General features: G+C 43.1%; 1 pseudogene; it reads right to left on the minus strand.

Moving 5' to 3' along the window:
• Positions 1 to 1158: 1158 nt before the first annotated feature.
• LOC136118486 (large ribosomal subunit protein uL11-like) lies at positions 1159 to 3517 on the minus strand (annotated as a pseudogene).
• Positions 3518 to 27439: the final 23922 nt, after the last annotated feature.

The raw sequence follows: 27439 nt of genomic DNA on the forward strand, positions 1-27439 counted from the left end.
TATGGTTCCAAAGAACAAAACTGATTACCTCATTCCCTTTTTTGTTAAAACACCCCTCCATTTTCTATATGACAAACTCCAAGCCCCTAATAGCCACGTAAAGCCTTCAGAATCTGGTCCCAACCCATTTCTCCAGCACATCACCAACATCCCCTCCTCTCGACAATTCTCCTTGCAGGCTGACCTCCAGCCATCGCACTGCCCTGGAGTCCAGGGACTAATTCTCATGCACAGTCGACAACAGGCACAGTGATGACAACCGTCCTGGGTGTCCACCAGCCGGAACCAGCCCGTAACATCCTTTCTCTGAAGACCGAAGTCCAGGCAGTGCTGAATCAGGCAGAAGGATCTGTGGCTTTGAGGACAGAAGTCACAGGGGTTACCATACCAGAAGCAAAATTGGGTGGGTTTATCAGGCGGTATCAGTGGGCCGTATAGGCAGCATTCTATTTCCTCTCTGAATTCACGTTGAGCGGTCACCAATCAGTGAGTTATCGAGTCACCTACAATGTGCTTAGCCCTTCCGTGCAAGGACACACGGAAGAGGGTATGAGGCACAGTCGCGTTCACTCATCAAGTGTGTTCGGTCTCGATGGGGAAAGGACTAACGTGCAACATGCTCGTGACGCAGGCAGCAGAGTCAATCCTGGGGCTTATTCCAGAAACCGGAAGAGTTCAGAGAAGGGCAGTGACAAGTGTGAAGCGCCGTAGTCAGGAAAGAGTAGGTGAAGGAATGGGAACTGAGGCTGGGCCTGGCAGATGCACAGGACTTGGTTGGCCAATCGGAGGAGGGGGGCTTTCCAGGGACAACACACATAAGGCACGGAAGCAGAAGAAGCAAGTCATCACTACTGCCAGGGACACCTAGTGCTCAAAGCACCATTCTTTTTTTTTTTTTTAAAGATACATTTTACCTTTGGAATTATTAATTGATCTGTAAGATGCTACCGTGATGCTTTTATTTTTTTTTATTTATGTATTTTTTTGGCTGTACTGCGATGCTTGCGGGATCTTAGTTCCCTAACCAGGGATCAAACCCAGGCCCTCGACAGTGAAAGGGCCAAGTCCTAACCACTGGACCACCAAGGAATTCCCCAAAGCACCATTTTTCCTCCCATTGGCTGTCAAATAACCCTTTATTATTTTTCTTTGCAGTTCTTAACTAGCTGGGCATTCCACTGCACCACTGTTGATGTCATCTATGATGTCATGAGGGTGGCGGCCATGGACACTGCAGCCCACAGACTGGGTGGTCCCCAGGATCTCTTTAATGGTGAGAGTTCTCTAGCTAAAGATCGATGCCGCATCTGTCAGGCAATGTTGATAATCTCATCAAAAGTGATGTTTCCACTGTGTTTTTCTGCTTCTTTTTGTCTCTTGACGGTTCCTTGAGGGCTTTGATGATCAGGGCAGAGGCAGAAGATACCACCTCAATCTGGGCCTGTCTGTTCTGAATTGTCAGCTTCCCTGTAATCCTCATACCCTTCCAATCACCAGCTGCCTTGGCGATGTCATCACCAACGTTTTTTTGGAGACAGACCCAGGGGGCCGATCTTGGGGGCCAGGGCAGACGTGGCACCAACTTCCCCACCAGTGCACCTCAGCTACACGACTTTGATCTCACTGGGGTCAAACTTAGGTGGCACGGTAGAGACAGCTGGTGTCGGATGAACCCGGATTCGGGACGACCAAAGAAAGTCAAAGCACCATTCTTGATTAGTTTAGTTCACAGAAAGAGCCTCCAGACAGCAACATCGGCAACACCTGGATACTTATTAGAAATCAAAGTCCTGGCGTCACCCCAGACCTACTGAATGAGATGCTCTGGGGGTGAGAGTGGGACCAGCAATTGGTGTTTTTATGAATTCTCCAAGTGATGCTGATGCAGGCTAAAGTTTTTGAGAACCACTGCTCTAAGGAGAAGACATGTTACAAATAAGCTTATAATATCTATTCCTACTGAAGAAACTTTCAAATCACCTCTAACTGGAATTCATTTCATTCTTGATATAAGCTAAATGGTGGTCCAGCAACACGTACCCAGCGCCAAGGCAGAGACAGTGTGTGCACACGTGAGTGTGTGTGTACACACAGACCAAGTCAGTTGTCTGTCGGGAAGTTACTGTTAATATAACATCTGAGAAAGATCTAAAAAAATTAATTATTTAAGGAAACAACACAGGACTGATGTGACAGTCCTATGGGACAGGAAATTTTATATACTGAAGGTAAAGAAAGTGATTTGACCGTGGTTACTTAGGACCCAGAAATAATAATAGGAATATACTAGATACAACTGCTTCCCTTGTCATCCCACCATCCTTCTGTGATCATCTGGTGATCAGTTCTCTTATTTCCATACACTGGAGGTGAGATCTGCACACGCTTTTGTGTTTTAACCTTCTGTACTTGAGGGCCGCTGTCAACTCCCTATTTTCACCGCTGCTGCCAAGTGGAGATTGGGTTTGTTTTGATTTGTGTTGGGTCTACAGCTCCTCGTTAAGTCAACTAGGACTCCGTGTCTGGGCAGGGCACTCAAGAAGAGAAAAATAGAAGGAATCAAAGTGAATGGTAGGGAGGGAAGGAGGGGGAAGTTCCCTGGAAGTCTAAAAGTAGGAAGCAAGGATGGTATTTTTGGCTTGGAACTTTCTGTACCACATGAAATTATGAGAATGACTTAATTGTTTCTGTGCATTTGAAACCGGAGAGATCATAATGGCTGGGTTACACCCAGACGGACTGGAACAGGACTTAGACAGGGTGGCCTCCTGCCAACGAAACCTGCTCTGCAGACATGAGTGACTGAGTCGTTCATGTTTTCAGGGTTGAGCTGTCTGCTGACCGCTGGCTTTGCTCTTCTCCCTCAATCTCCCCGGAGTAGACAGGGTGCTGTGTTACAGAGGGCTGCTATTTCAGGGGTAACCGGAGGGTCAGTGGGCTCCAGAAAGCCTGGGTTCTATCTAGTGGTTTTGTGCACTGAGGCAACTACATTTACTTCTGTTTCCTCATTTGCTGAATTAGAAGGGCAAACTATGTGCCTTGGCTATTTCATAGAACGCTGGAGGAGAGAATAAAATGAGGGAATAGGTACAAAGAACATCCTTTGCAAAGTTAAGATTGTTATGCTATTGAGAGTTACTCCTGGACTCTTTTTTTTTTTTACCTTTTTTTAAACATCTTTATTGGGGTACAATTGCTTTACAATGGTGTGTCAGTCTCTGCTCTATAACAAAGTGAATCAGTTATACATATACATATGTTCCCATATCTCTTCCCTCTTGCGCCTCCCTCCCTCCCACCCTCCCTATCCCACGCCTCCAGGCGGTCACAAAGCACCGAGCTGATATCCCTGTGCTATGCCGCTGCTTCCCACTAGCTATCTACCTGACGTTTGATAGTGTATATATGCCTGGACTCTCTCTTGTTTTCACGTAGCATCTTTTGTAACCCTCTTCTTACGATGGACACCTATTGGGTTGCCTGTCCTGCTCCCTTTTCTGCAGGAGGTGGCAGTCATGATGGTCAATGCCACCTTGCCACCTGACCACAGGAAGAGACCCCTGAGCCAAGTGAGACCAATCAGATTCTCATGCCCAGAAATTGACAACAGAGACGCTTAGAGGTGGAGCTGCCACTGGCTCAGGCTCATTACACAAACCCAGTAGCTCTCATGAGGCCATTTCACTCCCCAGCGGGCACTGGGCAACCTCTGGATTCGTTTTTGGTTGTCACACTGAGGAAGGGGTACTATTGGCATGTAGTGGATGGAGCCCGGGGATGCTGCTAAACGTTCCCCAACATGCAGGACAGCCCCTCACAACAAAAAATCATCTGGTCCAAAATATCAGCAGTATCAAGGACGAGAAACCCTGCACCAGAGGGGTGACTGCAAGGCAAATGCCTACAGGGTCCAGGCAGATAATAAAGGGCTGATGCAGGCAGTGGGGAAGCTGAGCTGACTGGAGCCTCTGAAGAAGAGGGCAGCCCCTATGCCGCTCCAGCCAAATGTCACCCCAGGAAATGAGGACTCAAGGTTGCCGGATCCGATGTATCTAGTGAAGCTGGAAATTCAGATTTTCACGTGAAATCTGATTTTTAAACTCTGCTGTATTTTTTTTTTTTTTTAATGTATGGACCAAATAAACACATCTTCAGGTCCCATGGAGGCTAGGGGTCAGCAGTTTGTAACCTCTGACCTGAAGGAAGATCCAAAGTCTCCCTCACAACTCCGTGAAGCTATATAGCTCCTCCCCTTACTTCCTTGGATGTTATAAGGAAGCCCAGGATGTTACACGTATCCCCGCAAAGCTTTAACTAGTACACACCCCTGCACCTCTCTCTCCCTCCCTCACTTCTGCTACATTTTTGACCTGATGTGCCATTTCCACCCAGAGAAGAATTTACATCTCTCAGGGTTGAAAGGAACCTTAGGAAAAAATCTAGTCCTGACCTGCCAAGAAAAATATTTGGCCAGTTACTTAAGCTCTTCATGCCTCAGTTTCCTCATCGGTCAAAGGCCGATGATAATGAAACTTCGTTGGCTGTTAGGAAGATTGAATGACTTCATAGATCACCTCAACCTCCTTGAATCCTTTGCCTTTGGAAATAATGCTCCAAGGCTACTGTTGCTGTTAATAAAAATAATAAAACTAGCACACCTTAGGTCAAGAGTACATTTGTCTGAGGCTTAGCATAAAAACTCACACAGGGTGGAACTTGAGCATGAAATCACACTTCCCCAGGACAAATAAGCCATGTCTCATCAGTTCCTGAGACATTCTTGGAACACTGCGTGGACCCTAAAGAATATTTTTTTATGTTGACGCATGGAGGACCAACAAGTCCTAGGGTGATCTGGCTTATGGTGATTCTGAGAAGCGGCAAGAACACAAGAGGGAAAGTGAGCAAAGAGAGGGCAGCAACCTATCTAACCTGCACTTGCAAAAAAGGGAAAAACAAAAGTATACAAGAAATTCGTGGGCTAGAGTGCAACAATCTCTCACTATCTGAAGAATTTAGTGAATGCAGGTTTATGGCAAATCTAACTTGTCACAGGGCTGTGGCATTCCTTGTAGCAGCCAAGTCATTGTGGCCTGAATTCTTTCCAAGGCTACTTGACCCTCATAAAAATCCTTGACAGTGCAGTGGGTACCATTTTTTCCCTCTGCCTGTGAAAAGGTTGCTTGACAGCACCCATTACAAAGAGAACAGGGTCTGCTCTCCAGACTGGAGGCCAAAATGTTAATTAACTTATACCTGAGTCTGCCAAAAAAAAAAAAAATGTGGGTAGTACTCTCTCTTTCCAGCAGTATTAGAGAAAGAAAGAAAGAAATGGAATGGAAGTGAATAAACTCCACAAAGAATTCTGATGTTAAGACCAAATGATTACATATGCTTTTTCACACTTGTCCGTCCTACTTTATTTCTGATCACTTTCTACCAAATAAACTGGTCTTTCAATGACGAAGTTCATTTCATCATGTGTAGATCGGATACCGGTTCTATGGCCTTCCGTTGCACATTTCACAAAGGATTTATGAGTTTTTCTGGATTCATTATTTCTATGAAAGCACTGTGCTATGTAAGTAAGGTGTCATACAAAGCAAATAATGCATATTAAAAATTGAAACTATGGGCTTCCCTGGTGGCGCAGCGGTTGGGCGTCCGCCTGCCGATGCAGGGGACACGGGTTCGTGCCCCGGTCCGGGAGGATCCCACATGCCGCGGAGCGGCTAGGCCCGTGAGCCATGGCCGCTGAGCCCGCACGTCCGCAGCCTGTGCTCCGCAACGGGAGAGGCCACAACAGTGAGAGGCCCGCGTAATGAAAAAAAAAAAAAAAAAAGAAACTATACTAGAAAAATAAATCTGGATTCAGTTCAAGCACTTGTGAAAGTTGATATTAAGAGATCGCTCATATATGCTGATAACTAACTTCCCATGACTTTGTCAATAGCAAAGCCCCCCAGATAACCTCAGTAGCCCGAGAGTATTCTACAGCATTGAGTTGCGTTCTTGCTAGGAGTGGTTTCCTCCACAGGCAGAGAAGAAAGTGCATCTGATATTTGCAATTTGGAAACGTCAAAAGGGGCATTATACTTTCCAATCTTGCTCACCATCCATCTATTCAATAAATATTTATTGAGTACCTATTATGTGCCAGATACTTTGCTATGAGTTGGGAGATGGAGATGAACAAGACAGGTACTTTTCTCATCCTCTTGGGACTTACAGTCCAATGAGGCATAAAGACAGACTAACAAGCAATTCTAATAGTTTGATAAGAGTCATGTATGGTAAGACATATTCTTCTCATCTTCCTCCCTAAAGAAACCTGGAAGGAGGGGGATGAGAGAATTTAATCTGATATGAATCATGTAAACAGTCCAGGTTCTTGGGGCGAACTCTAAACTCGCCATCTCCAAGGTAAACCAACAGAGGAAATAATTTGTGAAGAGAGCAGCCACACAGACCTTCAAGAGAAGGGGAGACAGAAGCGAGGGACAGCTTTGGGAAAACAAATTGTCTGGCTTGTAAGGAGCTTAGGAGTACAAAAGAAGAGTCATGAGAGAAGTGCCAGGAAAGAAAGCTGGTGGGACATCAGGGAAGGCCTGGGACAACCGGCGTCAGGGACCTTTCCAAGTCCTGTACGTGCGTAACTAATTCAATCTTTATGATAACTCTGTGAGGTAGGTAACATTATCATCACTCCCATTCTACAAATGAAGAAACTCGGAGGCAGAGGTCACAAAATTTGTCCAAGGTTAACTGTTAGTAAGTCCTGGAGCCAGGATTCAAGCACACCCAGCCTGGCCCGAGAACCTCTGTTCCACGTTCCACGTGTGCTGAAGACTTTAGACATGCCTTAGTAGGAACTGGGAAGTCACAGAGGGTTCTTAAGCAAGGTACTATGTAACTAAAGCACTGATTCAGGAATTCATGTAGTCACTGAACATGGAATGAAATGGGGAGAGGTGGGGGAGGGTAACTGGCATTTAATGAATGCCTCAGGTGTACCCAGACCTCCTCAGACTTATAATATTATCGAATTACGCAACCATCACTCTGGAAGAGACAGATTCCCATTTACTGATACTAGACCTAAGTCTCAAAATGCCCATTCACTCCAATAGTGGTGGAATCAGATTTTGAACTCAAGTGAGGCTACCATGAAAGTCCCTGCTGTTACAACCACACTGTCCTACAAAGCTGAGGCAAGGAAACCAGGTCGTCGATTTTTATAATTGTCAAAATGAGTGGTTGTGAGAATTAGAGGAAGGGGTGGGTAGAAAACTTAATAACTAATTAGACACTGAAATCAAGGGAAAGACTGAAGAAAAAAAAAAAGGAAATGACATCAGTATTTCAGGATTCTGAGACTGGAACACTCGTGGTGCCATTCACAGAAATGAAGGAATTAAAAGTAGTAATATGTTTTCGCTTTACTCCAGTTTGGGAGGTAGGGGATAGAAGAAGGAGCTGACCAGAAGAGTGACTGAGAATACTAACACTTATTGAGCACTTACTATTTACCAGGCACTGTACAACGGGAGTTACATGCACCAACTAATTTCTCACAAAACTGTGAGATAAAGTGCTGTGAGAAGTAAATTAGTTTATTATCCCCATTTTAAAGACGAGAAAAATTAGTAAGTTACCCAAGATCACGCAGTAAACTGTAGAGCTGAACTTGCAACTGAACTTGAAATAAACCCATAAATTAACTTCATGTCTGACATTAACTGGATACTTCCTATAAATCTCAGAGGAGCTAGAAGACATTATAATGGGTTAGAAAGACTTTCATGGCTGGGTAAATCTAGAGAAGCAGAACCAGCATGAATGGATAAATGTCACACACAAAAAATAAATTTTAGCTTGAACATCAAGTTTCTGTGGTAACCTGTATTTATTCTCATTTCAAAAGAAAATAAATGGATTAAGTAAAATTCCTTTAAAAGAGAAAAACAAAAGAAACACAATTGCCCTGACATTTCTAATAAGTTTAGCTGTTCAGAAATAAGCAGGCTCCCTTCTGAGACATCATATATTCAAGAACACAGTCAGAAATTGTCAGAAGGATTTCTGGACAAGGGAAAGCTGGAACATAAGAGCACCAAGATAGATCTCTCTTAACGTCCTGCCTTTTTTCCTTCACTGGTCACTTCTCAATGTTACCCTTCTTCCTGGATGACGCTACTGGACTCCTCTGAGAAAAGGTGGCCTTAATGCCAGCTTTATAGCTTAAGAAACTGTCACAGTGAAGCTGTATTTCTTTAAATCTTCTGTTAAAAAATATTTATTTATTTATTCTGGCTGTGCTGGGTCTTAGTTGCGGCACACGGGATCTTCGTTGGGGCATGTGGGCTCTCAGTTGCAGCATGTGGGCTTTCAGTGGCAGCATGCATGCGGGATCTAGTTCCCCGATCAGGGATCGAACCCAGGCCCCCTGCATTGGGAGTGTGATGTCTTACTCACTGGACCACCAGGGAAGTCCCAGTGAAGCTGTATCGATCCCTACAAATGGTTTTGACAACTGCGACCTTACGAGCTATTTTTTAGTTTTGAAAAGTGAAATTAAAAGAAAAAAGAAACCCACAGCACTTTTAGACATAAAAGCCCAAGCTTTTTGTGGTTAAACAATCCCGACCATTTGAGAGAACAGTCAAATGTTTTTCAAGTTCAAAGTGCTTACCTAGCATGGCTTATAAGGAAGCCAAGAGAGCCGGTGATGGGCTGAAAGGAAAGTGTCCTGCTTACCTGGCTATTTTAACAACCTAAGTGGCTCTGTCAGAACGAAACTGAAATCTAATCAAGTCCTGACCCTGATTTTATTGATTCTAAGAAGCACATTGGTGGGGAGGGGGAAGCAGGGGAAGCACAATGTTTTGTTTTTGTATTTTAACACAGCTGAAATCAGACTGTATCTTACAACTGATGACATGTCTCTTTTTACTTAACAGCATTTTTCTTTCCTAGATATACATTTTAAATGGTGCGTCTTAAAAATCAATGGCAACAGGGGCTTCCCTGGTGGCGCAGTGGTTAAGAATCCGCCTGCCAATGCAGGGGACATGGGTTCGAGCCCTGGTCCGGGAAGATCCCACATGCCACGAAGCAACTAAGCCCGTGCGCCACAACTACTGAGCCTGCGCTCTAGAGCCCGTGAGCCACAACTACTGAACCCGCGTGCCAAGAGCCTGTGCTCCGCAACCAGAGAAGCCACCGCAATGAGAAGCCTGCGCGCCACAACGAAGACCCAACACGGCTAAAAAATAAATAAATAAATAGTTGTTTTAAAAAAAAGAAAAAATATCAACGGCAACAGAAAATGGAAATACGGTTGACAGAAAAGAAACATCAGTTTTTTAAAAAAATAAACAGATGGAGATTTAGTTTTGATGAAATGTGGTCATTTCTGAACACGATACATAAACAGTTTCAATATGAGAATTTAAATTCCTACTGAAGAATTAAGGGTGAAAAAAGAAAAAAAAAAGAATTAATGGTGATATGGCGCAGGGCTGTGTGCACTGCAGCAGCACTGGTGTGGGCTGTGGGCCCTAGGTGGGGAGGGGGCCTCGAGGTTAAGGGAAAGTAGCAGACTTGGGGTCTGGCTGGCCTACAAGAGCATCTGGGGGTTGTCACCTTCTATTATTACTAAAGCTTTCAGGGCTCTGCTGTTCCGAGTTCGGAGCTACAAAGAGCCTTCTGTGTGCTCACAGAGACTTCTCTGACCCCAGGACCCCCTCCTTGCTGCCTGGAGACAGAGGAAACTTCCAAAAGCAGGATGAAAACAGAATCCTAGAGACATCTGAGGTTCAAGACCTAAAGGGGAGGGGGAGGGAATCTCCCCTTGTCTCACCTGTACATTTGCATGAAGTGGGGCATCCTTCCACGTAGCCTCGGTCCTAGAGGGCAGGACCCACTTTGGCCACAAATTATAAATAGAAGAAGGCTTAGATGGGAGATGGTGAGGTAACTAGATTTTCTGAGGTCAAAGAACATGGCACAAAGTCAGACAAGTACATATATCTATGGGGACAACGAGGCAGAGTATCGAACTACTAGAAAACCCAGTCTTTACTAAGCAGTGTTCCTAGTCTGTGGACACACAAAAGGCAAGTGTTGGTCAAATCAGTTAAATCCTGAGTCGTATAAGACAGAATAGTTTGTTTTAGAAAATCAGGCTGTCTTGTTTTGGGAATTGGGCAGATTTGGGGGTGGGGGGGCGGTCAGGAGAGTTGGAGAATCTGGGTTGGTTCAAGGTGAGAAAAGTGGGGGAAGGAGCATCTCAGAGATGCTGACACACAGAGCTCCCCAAGTTCAAGGTGAATGTTCTTCTCCCTGAATCCCAGGTAGGAGAGAGCTGTGTCCTGTCTGTTTATTCCTATCTGAGTACCTCACACAGAGCAGAGCCTCAGAATTACTGGTTGAATGAATGCCCAAGTGCTACACCTACTTTGGTCAGACTGTTGAGTAAACTTTTGGAGTAAGAAGGAGTCTTATGTCCTAAAGATGTTACAAGAGTCCTAAGGGCCTTACTTCTATCAGGGAGTAAAGAAGGCCTTGAGGAGAATCTCAACTGCAAGTTACAAATTTAAAATAATAGTTTAATTTGTTTTTATTTTTAGCATTCTAAGGCTTTTTGCAAAGATATGACTTTAACCTGGGGAACTATCTTCCCTTCAGCAGGGTTTCACAATCTAAACTCATTCAATTTTTCTTTTCTATTAGGGGAGGAAAAAAATCTCCAAATTACATAACCAGGGATTTTGTGGAAATGATCGAAGCTTGACAGAAGGCCTTAAATTCCTGTAGTGAGTCCCAGTCAGCAGGGTGTGAGATCAGCTGACCAGCACACAGCTCCGAGATAAATTGTTAGTGGAGATGATTTACCATTTCAACTCAGGATTTCCTAGAGTATGATGGTGCGATCTAATAATACATCCTTTAGAAAGTAAGAACTGGGATCTCCCTGGCGGTCCAGTGGTTAAGACTCTGCACTTCCAATGCAGGGGACACGGGTTCGAACCCTGGTCAGGGAACTAAGATCCCACATGCCATGTGGCACAGGCAAAACAAAACAAAACAAAACACTAAAATGTACATGTCCAATCACTTTGTAAGCTTTTTAAAATGAAAGCATATTAATAGTCATTTTAAAAAGTAATCTAGCATTTCCTCCTCATTTTTGGTAAATTAATTCAATTAGTTAAAATTAAACAAGTATTTGCTTCTTAAACAGATCAAGGCTGGGAAAAAGCTGCTGAGTGTGGAAGCTTGGTGTCTGTTTTCACTGCATCTGTCGTGACCCTATATTAGCTTAGGCAGGTCTTTGGACTCTGAGTATCTGGCCTTGATCTTCTCGCGTGTCAAATGGGGGACATGGATTGACCCTCACAGCCCTTTCCAGCCCTGACCTCTGTGACCAGGGCTGTCCAGCGAAACAGAATGTGGAGGCATCAAGAACCTTCTCAAAACACAACAATTAGAACTTTCAAAGTAATGGGAAGAAAAGAGGCATCACACATTCTAAATGGTTTTGGATACTTTAAAGACCAAACTCTAATCAAACTCAAAGGTTTGGTTCCTCTTCTACTGGGTACATTTTTTTCATTATCAAGTGCTTATATGGAAAAAAGAAAAACCCAGACAGCTATGTATTTCTCTCAATACACAAATAATTCTCACTTCCTCTGGAAAACCGCACAGTAAGATTAGTTGGGTGGTCAGCCTGAACCCACCTTCCAATTTAAAATCACAAGATGTTTTTCAAGGTCACATCAACTGGTGATATCTGTTGGTTTTTAAATAATGCTCTGACTCCTACACAATGGGTTTACATTTTTACGGTTTTATCTTTCTGGTTTTGTCTGTGGACCTTGCTTTTGTGTTAAAATATGCACTGCTGGGAATTCCCTAGTGGTCCAGTGGTTAGGACTCGGCTCTTTCACTGCCGAGGACTTGGGTTCAATCCCTGGTCAGGGAACTAAGATCCTGCAAGCCACATGGCGTGGCCAAGAAAAAAACAAACAAAAAAACTGATCAATAATAAGAAAAATTTGCATTGCTACTTGCAATCTTTATAGCTATGCTTTCATTAAAGATGTGATCGCTACATAAATTCCTCCCTTCATCAGTAAAGTAGAAAGGACACTGGAAAATGACTCAAAAGCATCCAGTTCAGAGTCCAACTCTTACTGGTTGAGTGGCCCAGATCCCATCCACCACCCAGAGGAGTAAAAACGGTTTGTAAAACAGGAACTACCATGGCCATGATGGTGTCGTCTCTCTTTTGGGGGGAAGCTATTTTCCCACTTGACTCTTATCATGGAGCACACCGCTCTAAGCAGGAATCCCCATTCTGGTCCTCCACCTTGTAAGGGACAAGGCTCTGCAACTTGTCCCCATGCACCCAATACAAGTGCAGTCCCAGGTCACCGCTCGGCACTGCTAAACTCAATGCCTGTTTACCTATGCTATTTTGTACATTTTTTTAAGGAAAGCTAGTCTAAATACTACTTTATATATTGGCACATTGTAAGCATTATATAAATACTTGCATTTATCTACCTTAAAAACAGTACAGGGCTTCCCTGGTGACGCAGTGGTTAAGAATCCGCCTGCCAATGCAGAGGACATGGGTTCGAGCCCTGGTCCGGGAAGATCCCACATGCCGCGGAGAAACTAAGCCCGTGCGCCACAACTACTGAGCCTGTGCTCTAGAGCCCACGAGCCACAACTACACAGCCCGTGTGCCACAACTACTGAAGCCCGCATGCCTAGAGCCCGTGCTCCACAACAAGAGAAGCCACTGCAATGAGAAGAAGCCCGCGCACCACAATGAAGAGTAGTCCCCCCTCGCCGCAGCTAGAGAAAGCCCGCGTGCAGCAACAAAGACCCAACTCAGCCAAAAATAAATAAATAAATTTATTAAAAACCCCCAAAAAACAGTACACTCTGTGGAGAGTTCAGGAGGGCAAGTATGGAGGCAGAGAGACCAATTAGGAATATTCTATACCATTCTAGGTGAGAAATGGTGGTCTATGAATTAGGGTGGCAGCTATGGAGTGATACAGAGCTGTCAGATTTGCTGTCTCTTTATAAGTAGAAGACGTGTTGATGTTTGGAAGTCGGGGGTGAGGGAAAGAGTGAAGTCAGGGAAAAGCTGGGTTGGGCTGCCATTTCCAGATACATCCTGGGCCAGCGAGCAAAGGAGTATTAGCCACAGGGACACCCCCTTCCCCGTCCCTCCCCAGCACTATGGGAGCTGTCTCGACAGAGAAGGAGGTGGGCCCAAGAGTACGGGTAGGAGTGCGGGAGCTCACCCCTTGCTGAAAGGAGACAGAGGAGAAGGCAAAGCCTCCCGGAGGTTCCTACCTCTGAAGGAGATGGAGAGGGGTGGTGGGGCTCAGGTGCTGGTGGGCTGGTACCAGCAGGAGCAGCTGCGATGGTGACAGTTCTAATTCTAGCGCACTACACCCAGCGGGCACAGGGCCAGGTGACAGAGGTAGCAACAGACAGGGTGAGAGAAAGTTCACCCATGGGTGTTAACCAGGCACCTAAAGGCCTTGTGGAATTCGGCCTTTGCTCAAACCAAAGATAAGAAGTAGGAGCAGAGCGGTGCATTTTCTTGCATTGGGGAAGTGGCTTCAACTTGGATCGTGGCTACTTCCCAGAGTGTGGCGTGGAAGAGAGATTCTGTGGGAGGGAAGAGAACTTGATCCCATTCCCAGACTCAAACCGTCAAGACTTTAAGCTCTGGAACGCACCTGCATTGGGTTGGCAACTGACCAGACACTGAACCAAAGGAGTGTCGGGAAGGGTGTCAGAAACTTCATTTTACAACCTCTGTGAACCCCCAGATGTGGTGCTGTTTTTGGTATCTCTCCAATCCACAGAACACGAAGTAGCATTACGGTTAGTATCTTATGAAGACAGATCATGGGAATCGAAAGGACACACACACATTTCAGCTGTCCAGAGATCAGCCTGATCAAAACACAGGTGTTTTGAACCATGCGGAGAGGAAATCTGACCACTTGACAAACCTTCTCAACATGGCTGTTCCCTGGGGAAAGGACTTCGCTAGACCTCCATACATTGGGCAGTCCACAATGGACTCCAGTATGGAGTTTACAGCGCCTACAGGGTTAAGCAGTTAGGGTATGTGAATATCCAAGAAATGGGGAAAGGAGTAGATACCGGGGTTGTTTATGACGGTCTACTCTCGAAACAAAGGCAGAGCTATAGTACCCACTTCAATTCTGTAAGAGGGCACTATTATTACAGATGAAGAAACTAGCTCAGAGAGATTAAGCAACTTTGCACATAATTAACCAGGGCAGATTAGGATCTGAACCCAGCACTGCTGACACCACAGCTGCTTCATAAAGGTTCCTGTCATCAGCAGATGGTAAGGAGGGACTCAAAATGAAATGTGAGTCTGAGGCTAACATAAGTGATAATAAGTACGAGAATACTATCAATAATGACTGTAATAACTAACATTTACTGAGTGCTCAGTATTCATTTATTTATCAAATATTTATTGAGCTCCTACTGTGTGCCACGCACTGCTATGGGCACAGGAATACAGCTTCCCCAAGGAGCTTCCTCCACATTCTAGTGGAGGAAACCTCATGCCAGGTCCCACAAGTTATTCCTTTTCACCCTCAAGCAACACTGTGATGTACATACTGTCATAACCTCCATTCACAATGAGGGAACCAGAGAGGTTAAGCGACTTACCCACTGTTCCAAAGCTAGAAAGTGATGTGGAGCCAGGGGCAGAACTCCCTAGAATCTTAGGACCAACCCAGTTCATTAGATGTCCCAACAGCAAACCTAAACGTGCACTATTGGAAGAAAATGGACCAAAGAATATAAATATCTGGGGTAGCTCCAAACCAAAAGAGATTTTGACATCTGTTCAAAAGAGCTGCAGAAACACTTTGAAGGACATTCTAGGATGTCTGCAAATCAGAGGGAGGAGGAAGCCCACCCAAACTTTCCCACAATTTAGTGTTCCTTCCAAGTTCATGGCCTCACATGACTCAATATGGAAAATGCCAGTTGTCAAACACTCGGCAGGCCTCCTTCCTTATAACCCAGGCTTTTTGATTCTCTCTTAAGGTCTTTAAAAGAGCAAACCACAGCCATTCCCACTTCCCAGAACGCTCTACTGATTACAGCGCGAGATCATATCCAGCACAGACAGGGAGGACGGGCATTTCAAACATGTAACACTGGAACGCAGACTAATAATTTACTAATGACTCTAAACAAATATTGTTCATGGTGGGGAAAAAACCCTCCCATTTAAACGGGAACTTGGTCAGAATACCTCAGTCCTTTTAAAAAGAAAACTGTAAAATAACCGTCTTAGAATTCAATATTTATTAATGCTGATGGTTCGTTTTTGAAGAATTAATCACTCCCAGCTTCAATGTTCTGCTTCAGCAGAAAGTTCACTTTATTCTGCATGCGGATTCCTGTGCTCTCTGCCCAAATAAATTAATACATATGCCAAAGTCTGGGGCTGCGATCAATGAAAAACCACAGTAAATTCCTAAGCAGTAATAGATATTCCACATGGCTTGAAATGGTTGAAGGAGAATTTTTTTTTAAGGTTAAGAATCAAAGTACTGTCATTGAAGATCTTACAAATTAAGCAGCGGTGGCTTCTTTCTCAAGGTATCTGATGTTGACTCCAAGGATCATTTAAAGTGAACCTCCCTCCTGCAGCCCTTCCTTGCTCTCCCTTTTACAAGTTTCTCACTGAACAGCATATAGCTGGCATTAGGTCCATGGCGTTAAGTTAAAATGACAATGCACTGTGAAATCTGCTAGACTAAGCGTGTCGAAAAGTAAATACTTGAGAAAGTATCTGAGAAAAAGTAAATACTTGAAAAAAGTAAAGATTCCTAAGGTCTGTGGCCAGGCCTTAGACTATTTCAATCTACAGTGGACCCCTGAACAACTCGGGGGTTGGGGTGCTGACCCCTGCACAGTCAAGAATCCACATCTAACTTCTGACTCCCCCAAAACTTAACTGGGAATAGCCTGCTGTTGAGTGGAAGCCTTACCTGTAATATAAACAGATTAACACTGGCTACAAAATTACTACAGTAGTACAGCTTGTTCCACGTTTAATTTTGTGCAGTTATGACTGAATAAGGCATCTTTTTTACCTTTCTCTCAAGTGCAAATGGCACCACGTATGGTCTGTAAGTGTCTGTGTGCGTAAGTTTTGATAAATTTTAACTTTTTATAATAGATTTGTGTACATTTTACTGAAATAAATGATAAAATAGACTAGTATTTACATATATTTTATGCCTTCATGACATACCTTTTTCTTAATTTTTTCAATATTTGTGGGCTGTGTGGCTAATCTGCAAATTTTTTCAAATTGTCAAACATCTCCAAAAACTTTCCCAGTATATGTATTGAAACTACATGTATTTCACGTATAAGTGAAACCATGCAGTTCAAACCTGTGTTGTTCAAGGGTCAAATATACAGTGTAAAGAACTAAATATTGTGATAACACAGTCTTTTGTAGGTAAATTCCTAAACGAACTTTGAAAAATCTATCTTTGGGCTTCCCTGGTGGCGCAGTGGTTGAGAGTCCGCCTGCCGATGCAGGGGACACGGGTTCGTGTACCGGTCCGCGAAGATCCCACATGCTGCGGAGCGGCTGGGCCCGTGAGCCATGGCCGCTGAGCCTGCGCGTCCGGAGCCTGTGATCCGCAACGGGAGAGGCCACAACGGTGAGAGGCCCACGTACCGCAAAAAAAAAAAAAAAAAAATCTATCTTCAATTCAACTTTAGGGTATTTACAAATTAATACCCCAAATTAATAAATGCGTTCATTTAATATTATAAGTGCATCTGTCCTATCTTTATGGGAATGATGTAGAACAGGGGTCAGCAAACTACAGCCTGTGGGTCAAATGGCCCACTGCTTGTTTTTGTAAATAAAGTTTTATTAGAACACAGCCACACACATTCATGTATGTATTCTCTATGGCTGATTTCATTACAATGGCAGAGCTGAGAAGCTGTGACAGAGGCCGTATGGTCCACTAAGATATTTACTAGCTGGCTCTTTACGGAAGTTTGTTGACTGATGTAGAAGGACAAACTGAAGAAAATGCCAAAAGGTATGAGTGCATCCTTGCATAGTCCACCGTTGTGTTCACTATATTGGGGAAGCACTGTGAGGAGACTGAAATATCTGGAGAAGTGGCAAGCCTTTTACATCACAACCACCTTTCTTTTCATACTCCAATCTACAACTAATAGAAGCACATTCCTGAGCTAAAGGAAGAACACTGATATGCGTAATTAGAAGTCAGCAACATGTCAGAACGTTTTAGAACCCAGTAATCGCCCCATGTTTTAGGAAGAGATGGAGGAGGTGGTACAATATACACAAATGGCAAGAAAAAGATGGAACAGACTTCCTCTTCGTTGGATCGCAATCAATTTGATTGTCAATGTCAGCACCAAGTTGTTTCTTAATGGGAAACTGTAGAGACACATCATTCCCCTATCCCCTAAACACTGAACTGAAAAGAAATTTGAGTCCCGAATTATCAACACATCATATTTTTCACAATCTGAAATTTAGATGTCAATAGCACATCCCTAAAAAATTTAAATAATCCTGTTAGAGCTATATCTGGTGGTCATTTTCATCTTGATGAGTTATTTTAATCCAAATGCTTTCCTCTTTACATGTAGCTAGTTCCAGATTTACAACTCTAATTTTACAGCCTGATTTCACTAGTTGCAGCTCCATTTTATTACTGAAGGATAGGGGTGATGCTCAAAAGAGGTGGAAGGAAACACAAAGGCTAATTTTAAAGTAAGGATAAAACAGGGCTAATTCACATGTAACGAAGCTAAAAGCTTCTCTTTCTAAGCCCTTGATAAAAAACTGACTTATGAATACAAATTAATTTAAAATAAAAAAGTGCCCAACAATTTTGCGGTACTTAAGCTTTTACCTCCTTTACCATTTTGAGCCCTCAAACAACCCTGTGACTGGAAGTAGACATTATTTCCATTTTGCAGACGAGGAACTGTGTTCTCAGACAGGTTAAATCAACTGCCTCAAAGTCACGGGTAAAGAATTCAAAGTCTCCTAATTGCTTCTACTTCTGCTGTGAGACAGAGTGTGTGATAGGATTACAATGTCCAAGAATGCAGCTAATTTAGTGGAAAGGAATTCTGGGCTTTTCTATAGCTCTTACAAACACATTTACCACACTTAAAAGTAAACTCAAGGGGTTTCCCTGGTGGCGCAGTGGTTAAGACTCCGCGCTCCCAATACAGGGGGCCCGGTTTCAATCCCTGGTCAGGGAACTAGATCCCACACGCATGCCGCAACTAAGAGTTCACATGCCACAACTAAGGAGCCTGCAAGCCACAACTAAGGAGCCCCCCTGCTGCAACTAAGATCCAGCACAACCAAATAAATAAATTTGGGGGGGGGGGGAAAGAAAAGTAAACTCAATATTCCCATTATGACTCACAGTTAGACCCGAGTGAGTGAGCACATTGATCCAGGACTGCCATTATTTGGTCGTCACTGGGGAGGTGATGTTCATCCTCATTAGGATACAGATGGACCTGAACGGCACCAGTAGTCTAGTTACAGGTATTTCTAGCTGTAGTAGTCCCTGTCCTGTAAATCCACAGCAGAACTGTCATTATCCTGTCTAATGATAAAGCCACATAAACTAAACTGCCCCATCACTTATGTTTTACCACAGAATGGAAGAGATTTCAGGAATTGACTTTGTCGGCATTCTACTGAATGCAGCCAATTTGATTGTCAAGAGTAGCTCCATATTATTCTTTAATCGGGTATTTCCCATTATGTAGACAAACCTAACCATATCTCTCTACCCACCTCAGTTGTACCCTAAAAAGGAGCTAAGCTGGGCAGAGATATGAGTCCCCATTTCTTCCTCCCTTTCCATGATGACTTGGTGGTCTTCTTTATCTGGACTGGCCATACATACTGACCTCAACAACCTAAGTACAAATCTACAAAGAAATGTCACATTTCTTTTAAATTCTGAAATCCTCTTTTCCTATTCCACACCTTGCCTTACAAGTTTCTGCTTTAACGATCCAGTTGCATCACTATCTCCTTTCTAATAGAACGCATCCGTGTACCAATTTTCTACACTAAGACTTCCTGCTACCACCTCCACCCCACCACACACATTAGACCAACTGCCCATTGGTGGCGTGTCCTTCTTCCTCTGAGCAATCTGGTCTCCCACTTCCTTCTAGAGGTACTCTCTTCTTGCCTTAATGTCAGCCTCTAGTTTTCTTTTTTTTTTTTCTTTATTCCTATAATGTTAGTAGCTGAAAGCTGAACCGCAAGAATGAGTTCAGTAAATACCTTTTGAGCTTCCACTGTGTATCTAAGTAAACACTTTGGAACCAGTATATCCTCATAGGAAAGGGTTACTTTTTCTTCCTCCAAAACCCCCTAGGATATATGCCTAGGGTAATGCGGAAGAGTATAAAAGGTAAGAGACTTCCTGACTCAAGAGATCAATTCTGTATAGTGGAGAATATAAAATAGAAGGACTCTCTTGTCCTCAAAATTTTTGTGAGCTTACGAGCAGTTACTTTTTAGTTACTTGTAATTATCCTCCAATAAGTCCAAAATGTTACCTTATTTTCATAACTCTGTACTAGTTTATGCCCATGGTGAGCATGTAAATTGGCAAAACCTTTCTAGAAGTCAATTATGGAGTTTCTAAAAAAAGTGTCATAGGCGTGACTCAAAAAGTGTCAAATCCTGCCTCACAGAATCTATTTGACAGGAATACTAGCAGAAGTGTTTAACAAAAATGGAAATTATCCTAATGTCCACCAATACTGGGTATCTCTGAGGAGCAGAGAACAGCAGCAACAAGGGGACAAACTGGTGGCTGATGGTGACATCCAAGACACAACACAAAAGGTGCTAGGATGGAGAAAGGATGCCCTCAGTCCATCCACATCATAAGTAAACGACAACCATGTAATAACTGGAGTCCGGTGAGATTTTCCCTATACTTTTCGGCCTTTGAAAACCAACGAATCAGAAAAAACTACACGAAATGCAACTGACTGTGTTAAGTGCTTATTCTTGCAGCTGCTCCCAGAATGTCTTTTCTACGTGGTTTCCCCATTTACGCCATTCATTCATTTACTCAGTCAACAAACTCAGCTCCTACTCTACACCAGGCGCTGCACTAAGTTCTGGAGAAAAAAGCGGTAAACAAGACAGACCCTCTGCCTCCCTCGGGCCCACAGTGTGGCAGGATTGTAAGACCCAAATGGATGCCAGGGGCAAGGGGACCTCGACACACCCTCACACTGCTCCCTTCTGTTAGTTCCTCTTGCCCATTCTCCTGATGGACAATATCATTTCAAATTAGAATAAGTAATCAATGTCTCGGAGCCAAACCAACATCAATAGAATGCTTTGTTCTTCAAAGTATGACATTTCAGATGATTTCTGAGATGCAATAGGAAACTGCTACCAAATGTCAACGTTTTCCATTATGGTAACGGCATTTTTTTCCCATTGGTCACAAAGTGGCAAAGCAGGCCCAAAGCAGAATCAGATGGTAGCAATAAAACCGCCACCAACTTCATCCAAATATTCTCCAAAGCCTGTTGCATCTCTGTGAGTTGACTAGACAGAAATCACTTCACAGAGGCAGCAGCCCTTCTCACACTGCCAGGTCTTTCGGCCCAGTTGGCAGGGTCAAAAATAGTAGGGCATCTGAGAGAAACTTGCCAACTCTTTGACTATTAGAATTACTGATTTATCAGGTTGGCACAAATATCTCCATCACTTTGCTCCATCCACCCATACGTATCATCTACAGGTGACACTTTCAGAAACCTGGAAGGAAATTACTAAGTGGACAAAGGAAGGTTATTTGCAAAAACAAAAAACACACACACATCCACCAACACTTCCTTGCTGTGAATATTGCTGAGGAAGTCTTAACACATTTATTAGTATACAGACTTAACCATTCTTCATATCCCTTATAAGAAAAATATAATACAGTCAAAGAGAATATTCACACACAAACGGGTCAAAATATGAAAGGAAAAAAACAAAGGCATTCACGTGGGACACAAGCCTACCCAGAATAATCTTTATTCATTCCTTGCATGGCTCATGGCTTTATACTTTTGTTATTAAACAAAGTACAAATTTGATATTAAAATTAAAAAAGAAAGAAGAAGATGGGGCACAACTTGGTGGTTGTTTGTACTCTTCTCAATACGTACTAAGGGGGTAGACTGTCAAAGAGTCTGTTGAAATTATGGATACTCGAAACCATTTTCAGACACCTCACTGGCCAGCACAGGCTGCTGCAGTTTGAGATGAGATCTGCCCAATACCACCAGAATACAAGATTTTAGGGATTGTGAAAGAAGCAAGTGATGATTCCGTGGCCACATCAGGAGAGCATGTTTTTTGCATCAACAGATCTGCATTGCATATGAATAATTAAAAACCCACTTGGTTCTGCAAGTGGGCTGCTTTTCTACTGCAGTCCCATGCACATGCCACATGATGATAAGGGCTGGAAAAGTAGACGACACCTGGCCAGGATTGCTTCCGAATCTCTTTGAAGTCCAGCACCTGTTTTTCCTGGCTACTTAGAGGCTAGGATGGACTTGTACTTAAAACTGTATTACACTCCATGCCCCAGGGAACAACCACTGCTCAACAACCTGAGTATTTATTTACTCATAAACTTTGGCAGGTACAATGGGGGAAAAAACTAATAAATGTGAATGACTCCCCTTGAGAATAGTGGGAGAAAACTTTCATCATTTGAAACTGGGCGTGTCCTCAATTTATGTGGAGGAATGTTACAAGGGCCATTCAGAATATATGCAGTGCTGTCTGCTCGCATGCTTCCAATGTCTTCTCAGGTGATAATCTCCTAGTTCTGTGGTGTGTAAATCTCTCTTGCGGACACAAAACGATCAGTCTTGCAGTGACTCCTATTTACTACTCCTCTTCCCAACTACACCTAGCAAATACCAAAAGCAAAAGAAAATCTTGAAGCTTTTCCTGGATTAAAAACAAAAAAAACCCAATGTTTACTTAGGTCCTTTTTTAAAAATTTTATTTATTTTTGGCTGTGTTGGGTCTTCGTTGCTGAGCACGGGCTTTCTCTAGTTGTGACGAGCGGAAGCTACTCTCCGTTACGGTGCACGGGCTTCTCATTGCAGTGGCTTCCCTTGTTGCGGAGCACAGACTCTAGGCACGCGGGCTTCAGTAGTTGTGGCTCGCAGGCTTCTGTAGTTGTGGCGCACGGGCTCAGTAGTTGTGGCACATGGGCTTAGTTGCTCCGCGGCACGAGGGATCTTCCCAGACCAGGGATCAAACCCATGTCCCCCCGCACTGGCAGGCACCAGGGAAGTCCCTACTTATGTCCTTTTAAATCTAGACATAGGAATGTCATGACAAGTGCCTTTTATTATTAAAATATGTGTCTTTACTAGGACTTGAATTTTGGACACAAGTTTGGACCATCTGGAAAATTCTCTGGTACCTCCAGTAATTAATATAGCATATTCCTAAGAACACTATTGTTTTAAAGCAAATCCATGCTTATAAAATCCTTACAATTATTAAATTTTTTACAGCTTATGATATACTTCCAGACACTTTGATTTCATTGTTATAACTCTAGGAAATGATTATATTATGAATATTTCCGCTTTACAGATGTGAAAACTGAGGAAATTCCTCTAAAATTACAAGAGTCAGGCTCCATACTACAAATTTCCACTGAATCGTTTTTAAGTGTAACCAAATCGAGTTTGCTAGAGATATGAAAATAAAACAAAGGCAAGCAGTTATGATTAAACCAACTTTATTTGGCAAAGGGTTGTGTTACCCATACCTACAAATGGTGAGCTTGATGATGATTTTTCTAAACATGAACATCCATCAGATACAATTTTTATAATATAAAGCACATGGTTTTATTCTGCTCTACTATTTCACATTTGGCAGAAAACAGAGCTTTAGCCTGCAGTACCAGACTTAAAAGAACATCAAACTACCATAATCTAAAATATCTTGCTCATAAAATTCTTAAAGAACAAGGTAAAACCCAAGCTTAGAAACATCTTCACTTAAGTAATGAGGCAAATAAATCACTTACACACACTCCTTCCATTTCCCCATCCGTGATGTGGGTAATGTGGTTAGATTACGCTAGCTTTTTCCCTCCTACTCAACAGAGAAATGTCACCCAAGAGTGTAAATTAATCAAACAAAATCCTTCTGAAGGAAGTACAGCTTTGTGGTATTTGCAGATTCAGCTACTAGGTGTAGCTAAAGCGGCCTCATAGCACAATTGCATTGTGAGGCAAAGCAAATGGAATGAAGTTTGAAAATAAAAAATTAATAGGTGATTTAGGAGTTTGGTAGCTTCTTCTATTTACATCCGAATTTCTGTTTTCACTAACAGGGATATTTTACAGCAGCCACGTAAAGTAGGTCAGTGTGGAAACTTTCCTTTTTCTTCAAAGAGGAGTTGAAACGTACTCGGCACACAGTACATTCCTGACTCCCAGATCTGGGCCAAGCAAACTTTTCCAACCTGTCCATCAGCGAGAGGACTCTATTATCAATCCATGAAGGCACACTGTCTGCTGAATTATGAAGTGGGAACTGGGAAACAGAAAGTTGTTTCCTCTGTGTTTTCACAACCCCTCCCCCTAAGCTCATTCCATAAAACACTGAGTCAACTCTGCTCCCCAAGTTGTGCTCAGCTCCCACCTGGCCTGCTGACCAGGGAAAGACAGTAGGGGAGTTTCAACCCCCTCTAACCTGTAATCACTTCCCACTGGTAGGAGGGGCAAGGTCCCCCCCAAAACCCTGTGGCTACAAATTTAGGATGCCAGGGGAAAAACCATGCAAGAGGACCAAAGCCAGGAGTGAAGCTATGAAAATCTCATCAACATTTTTTTTCCAGTTATCCTATTATTCAGCACTGTTCGGTTCTCCTTTATACTGTCTCTCTGTTGAAACTGTCACTATATTCATCGGTTCTCCTCTGCGGGGTGATCATCTTTTATGATCGGTACCTTGAACTCTTTTTTTTTTTTTTTTTTTTGTGGTACGCGGGCCTCCCACTGCTGTGGCCTCTCCCGTTGCGGAGCACAGGCTCCAGACGCGCAGGCTCAGCGGCCATGGCTCACGGGCCCAGCCGCTCCGCGGCACGTGGGATCTTCCCGGACCGGGGCACGAACCCGCATCGGCAGGCGGACTCTCAACCACTGCGCCACCAGGGAAGCCCACCTTGAACTCTTAATTGGGTAGAGTGCTTCTCTCCACTTCTGTACAGTTCCTTTTCTGAGGTGTCGTCTTGTCTCCTTGTCTGAAACATATTGCTGTCTCCTCATTTTGCCCAGTTCTCGGTATTATTTCTCTGTGGTAGGTCAGTCAGCTGTGTTTCCTCATCTTGGAGAAGTGGCCTTATGTAGGAGACCTCCTCTGGGGCCCAGCAGCACACTCTCCTCTGGTCACCAGAGCCATATGCACTTGCGATGCTCCCTACTTGGACTGTGTGGGTCCTTCTGTTGTAGCAGAGCAACTACTGTGGGTGCACTGTTGGCAGGGCTGGCCCCTGGCCAGCTGGCTGCAAGGCCCTGAGATATGATTGGCCGGGGGAGGGGCGGGGGCGGGCGGGCGGCGGTCCTCAGGGCAACAACCACATTTTAAAATAGACACTTAAATAATAAAGACAGCACCCTATTTTTAAAATGCCAATGACATTATATACATCTTGAACTAGCAATAATGAGTATTACACTCAACTTCCTTTTTATCGCTCCTTGCTAGACTGAAATCTTTCAAGATCTTCCTCTTCAGTGGGCCTAATGATTGGTTGCAAATTAACTGTGCTCCAAAGTAGATTTTATGTGTAATAAGAGACATTTGTTCCCCTGTGACTGATTCTCTAACCAAATGTTCAATTGACTTTCTGGTTCCCAAGTGGAGCCAGAGACAGAAAGTAACTTGGTTACTTGCGGTGGAAAATCTTTGACAAGACCCATTCTGTGCTGTGGATATTTCTCAAGTTGTCCAGCCTTCCTTTGACCTCCAGGCCTACGCCTCTCCCAGTAGACACTGAAGGGTGGGTCTAGGGACTTTAGGCTCCCTTCCCAGGCGTTCCTTATTTTGATTCATCTATTTTTCTCTTCGGCTCTCCAGGCAACTTCCTGGTCAATGTCCAGAGGTTTTTTTCCCCCCTAAATATGTTCACCTGGACAAAGCTGCAATTTGAATGTAGAGCAACCAAAATCAAAATATGCATAATGGAATTCAGTGTATGGAACTTACATTAGTTGAGTGGGAATAAATGTACTTGGACTTGCAAAGTATCTTTCTTCAAAGGAAAAAGAGGTCATTGCTGTATTCTTCGGAATGAGGAGAGCTCCAAACTCAGCGCCAAGGATACACAGAGGTGAGCACAAAAGCCTGAGGTGCAAGGCGGAAGTACAGGGGTAGGTGGACAGGGCAAAGCTGAAAGGTGAAAATGGAGGCTTTCCCTGCCTTCACACCTTACTCATCAAAGGCTTTCTCTATTAAGAATTTTAAAAAATCTAGCCTAACATTACAATTAAGGAAAGCCAATCTTTCACATGAAACCTGTTTCAGTGAGGTGTTCCCTGAAATGCTATGTTCTTATTACATTTTCTCTAGATAGTTTAATTTCTGTGGACCTTTGGAGGGAAGAGGAAAATTGCCAAGATGGGAAAAGGTCAGGCTTGGGGTGGGTCTCTATGACCTCAACTCAATGCCTTTTTACTGTGTTGCATCAAATGACAGAGTGAATATCATATTTACAATCATCTTTGCAAGTAACCGTCCTTTTCCTACTTCTTCTTCTAATTTACTTGGATATTTTAAATTAAAATTAAAACTAACTTTATGATGTTTAATTTTTATTTGGGGATAAAAATCAAGGTGGTATTTCAGAAAAGTCTTAAAAGAACATATTTAGATTCACTAAATACAAGCAGCCCTGAGAGTAGCCAGTTAACAGGCAAGAAGAATCAATGGACACTAAAGGACCAAGAACACAAACTAGCATGTCACTTTTATCAATTCATTTATTTTCATATTGAAGAGCTATGACCACAGCTTACAAAATAATTTGAAGCAATTTATTTGGGGGGAAAAAAGAAATTTCCAAAATGCCTAACTTTTTGTGAAGAAAAGAAGGAAAATCAAGAAAACAGAGGCCTGACTGTACTACCAAGGCAATCTACAGATTCAACGCAATCCCTATCAAAATACTACTGGCATTTTTCACAGAGCTAGAACAAATAATCTTACACTTTGTATGGAAACGCAAAAGATTCTGAATAGCCAAAGCAATCTTGAGAAAGAAGAGCAGAGTTGGGGGTATCATGCTCCCTGACTTCAGACTATATTACAAAGCTACAGTAATCAAGACAGTACAGTACTGGCACAAAAACAGAAACATAGATCAATGGAACAGGATAGAAAGCCCAGAGATAAACCCACACACATATGGTCACCTTATCTTTGATAAAGGAGGCAAGAATATACAATGGAGAAAAGACAGCCTCTTCAATAAGTGGTGCTGGGAAAACTGGACAGCTACATGTAAAAGTATAAAATTAGAACATTCTCTCACACCATATACAAACATAAACTCAAAATGGATTAAAGGCCTAAATGTAAGAACAGAAAATATAAAACTCCTAGAAGAAATCACAGGCAGAACACTCTTTGACATAAATCACGGAAATTTTTTTTTGGATCTGTCTCCTAAGGCAAAGGAAACAAAAGCAAAAATAAACAAATGGACTCGAGGACATGGGAAGGGGGAAGGGTAAGCCGGGACGAAGTGAGAGAGTAGCATGGACATATATACACTACCAAATGTAAAATAGACAGCTAGTGGGAAGCAGCCGCATTGCACGGAGATCAGCTTGGTGCTTTGTGTCCAACTAGAGGGGTGAGATAGGGAGGGTGGGAGGGAGACTCAAGAGGGAGGAGATATGGGGATATATGTATATGTATAGCTGAGTCACTTGGTTATACAGCAGAAACTAACACCATTTTAAAGCAATTATACTCCAATAAAGATGTTAAAAAAAGATTAAAAACAATAAACAAATGGGACCTAATTAAACTTAAAAGCTTTTGCACAGCAAAAAAAAGAAACAAACTGTCAACAAAATGCAGACATCCTACTGAATAGGAGGAAAAATATTGGGTTGGCCAAAAAGTTCTTTCGGGTTTTGCCGTAACATCTTACAGAAAAACCCAAAAGGACTTTTTGGCCAACCCAATATTTGCAAATGATATGACCAATAAGGGGTTAATATCCAAAAT

Source organism: Phocoena phocoena, chromosome 2 (genome assembly GCF_963924675.1).
Source record: "Phocoena phocoena chromosome 2, mPhoPho1.1, whole genome shotgun sequence".
NCBI lineage: Eukaryota > Metazoa > Chordata > Mammalia > Artiodactyla > Phocoenidae > Phocoena > Phocoena phocoena.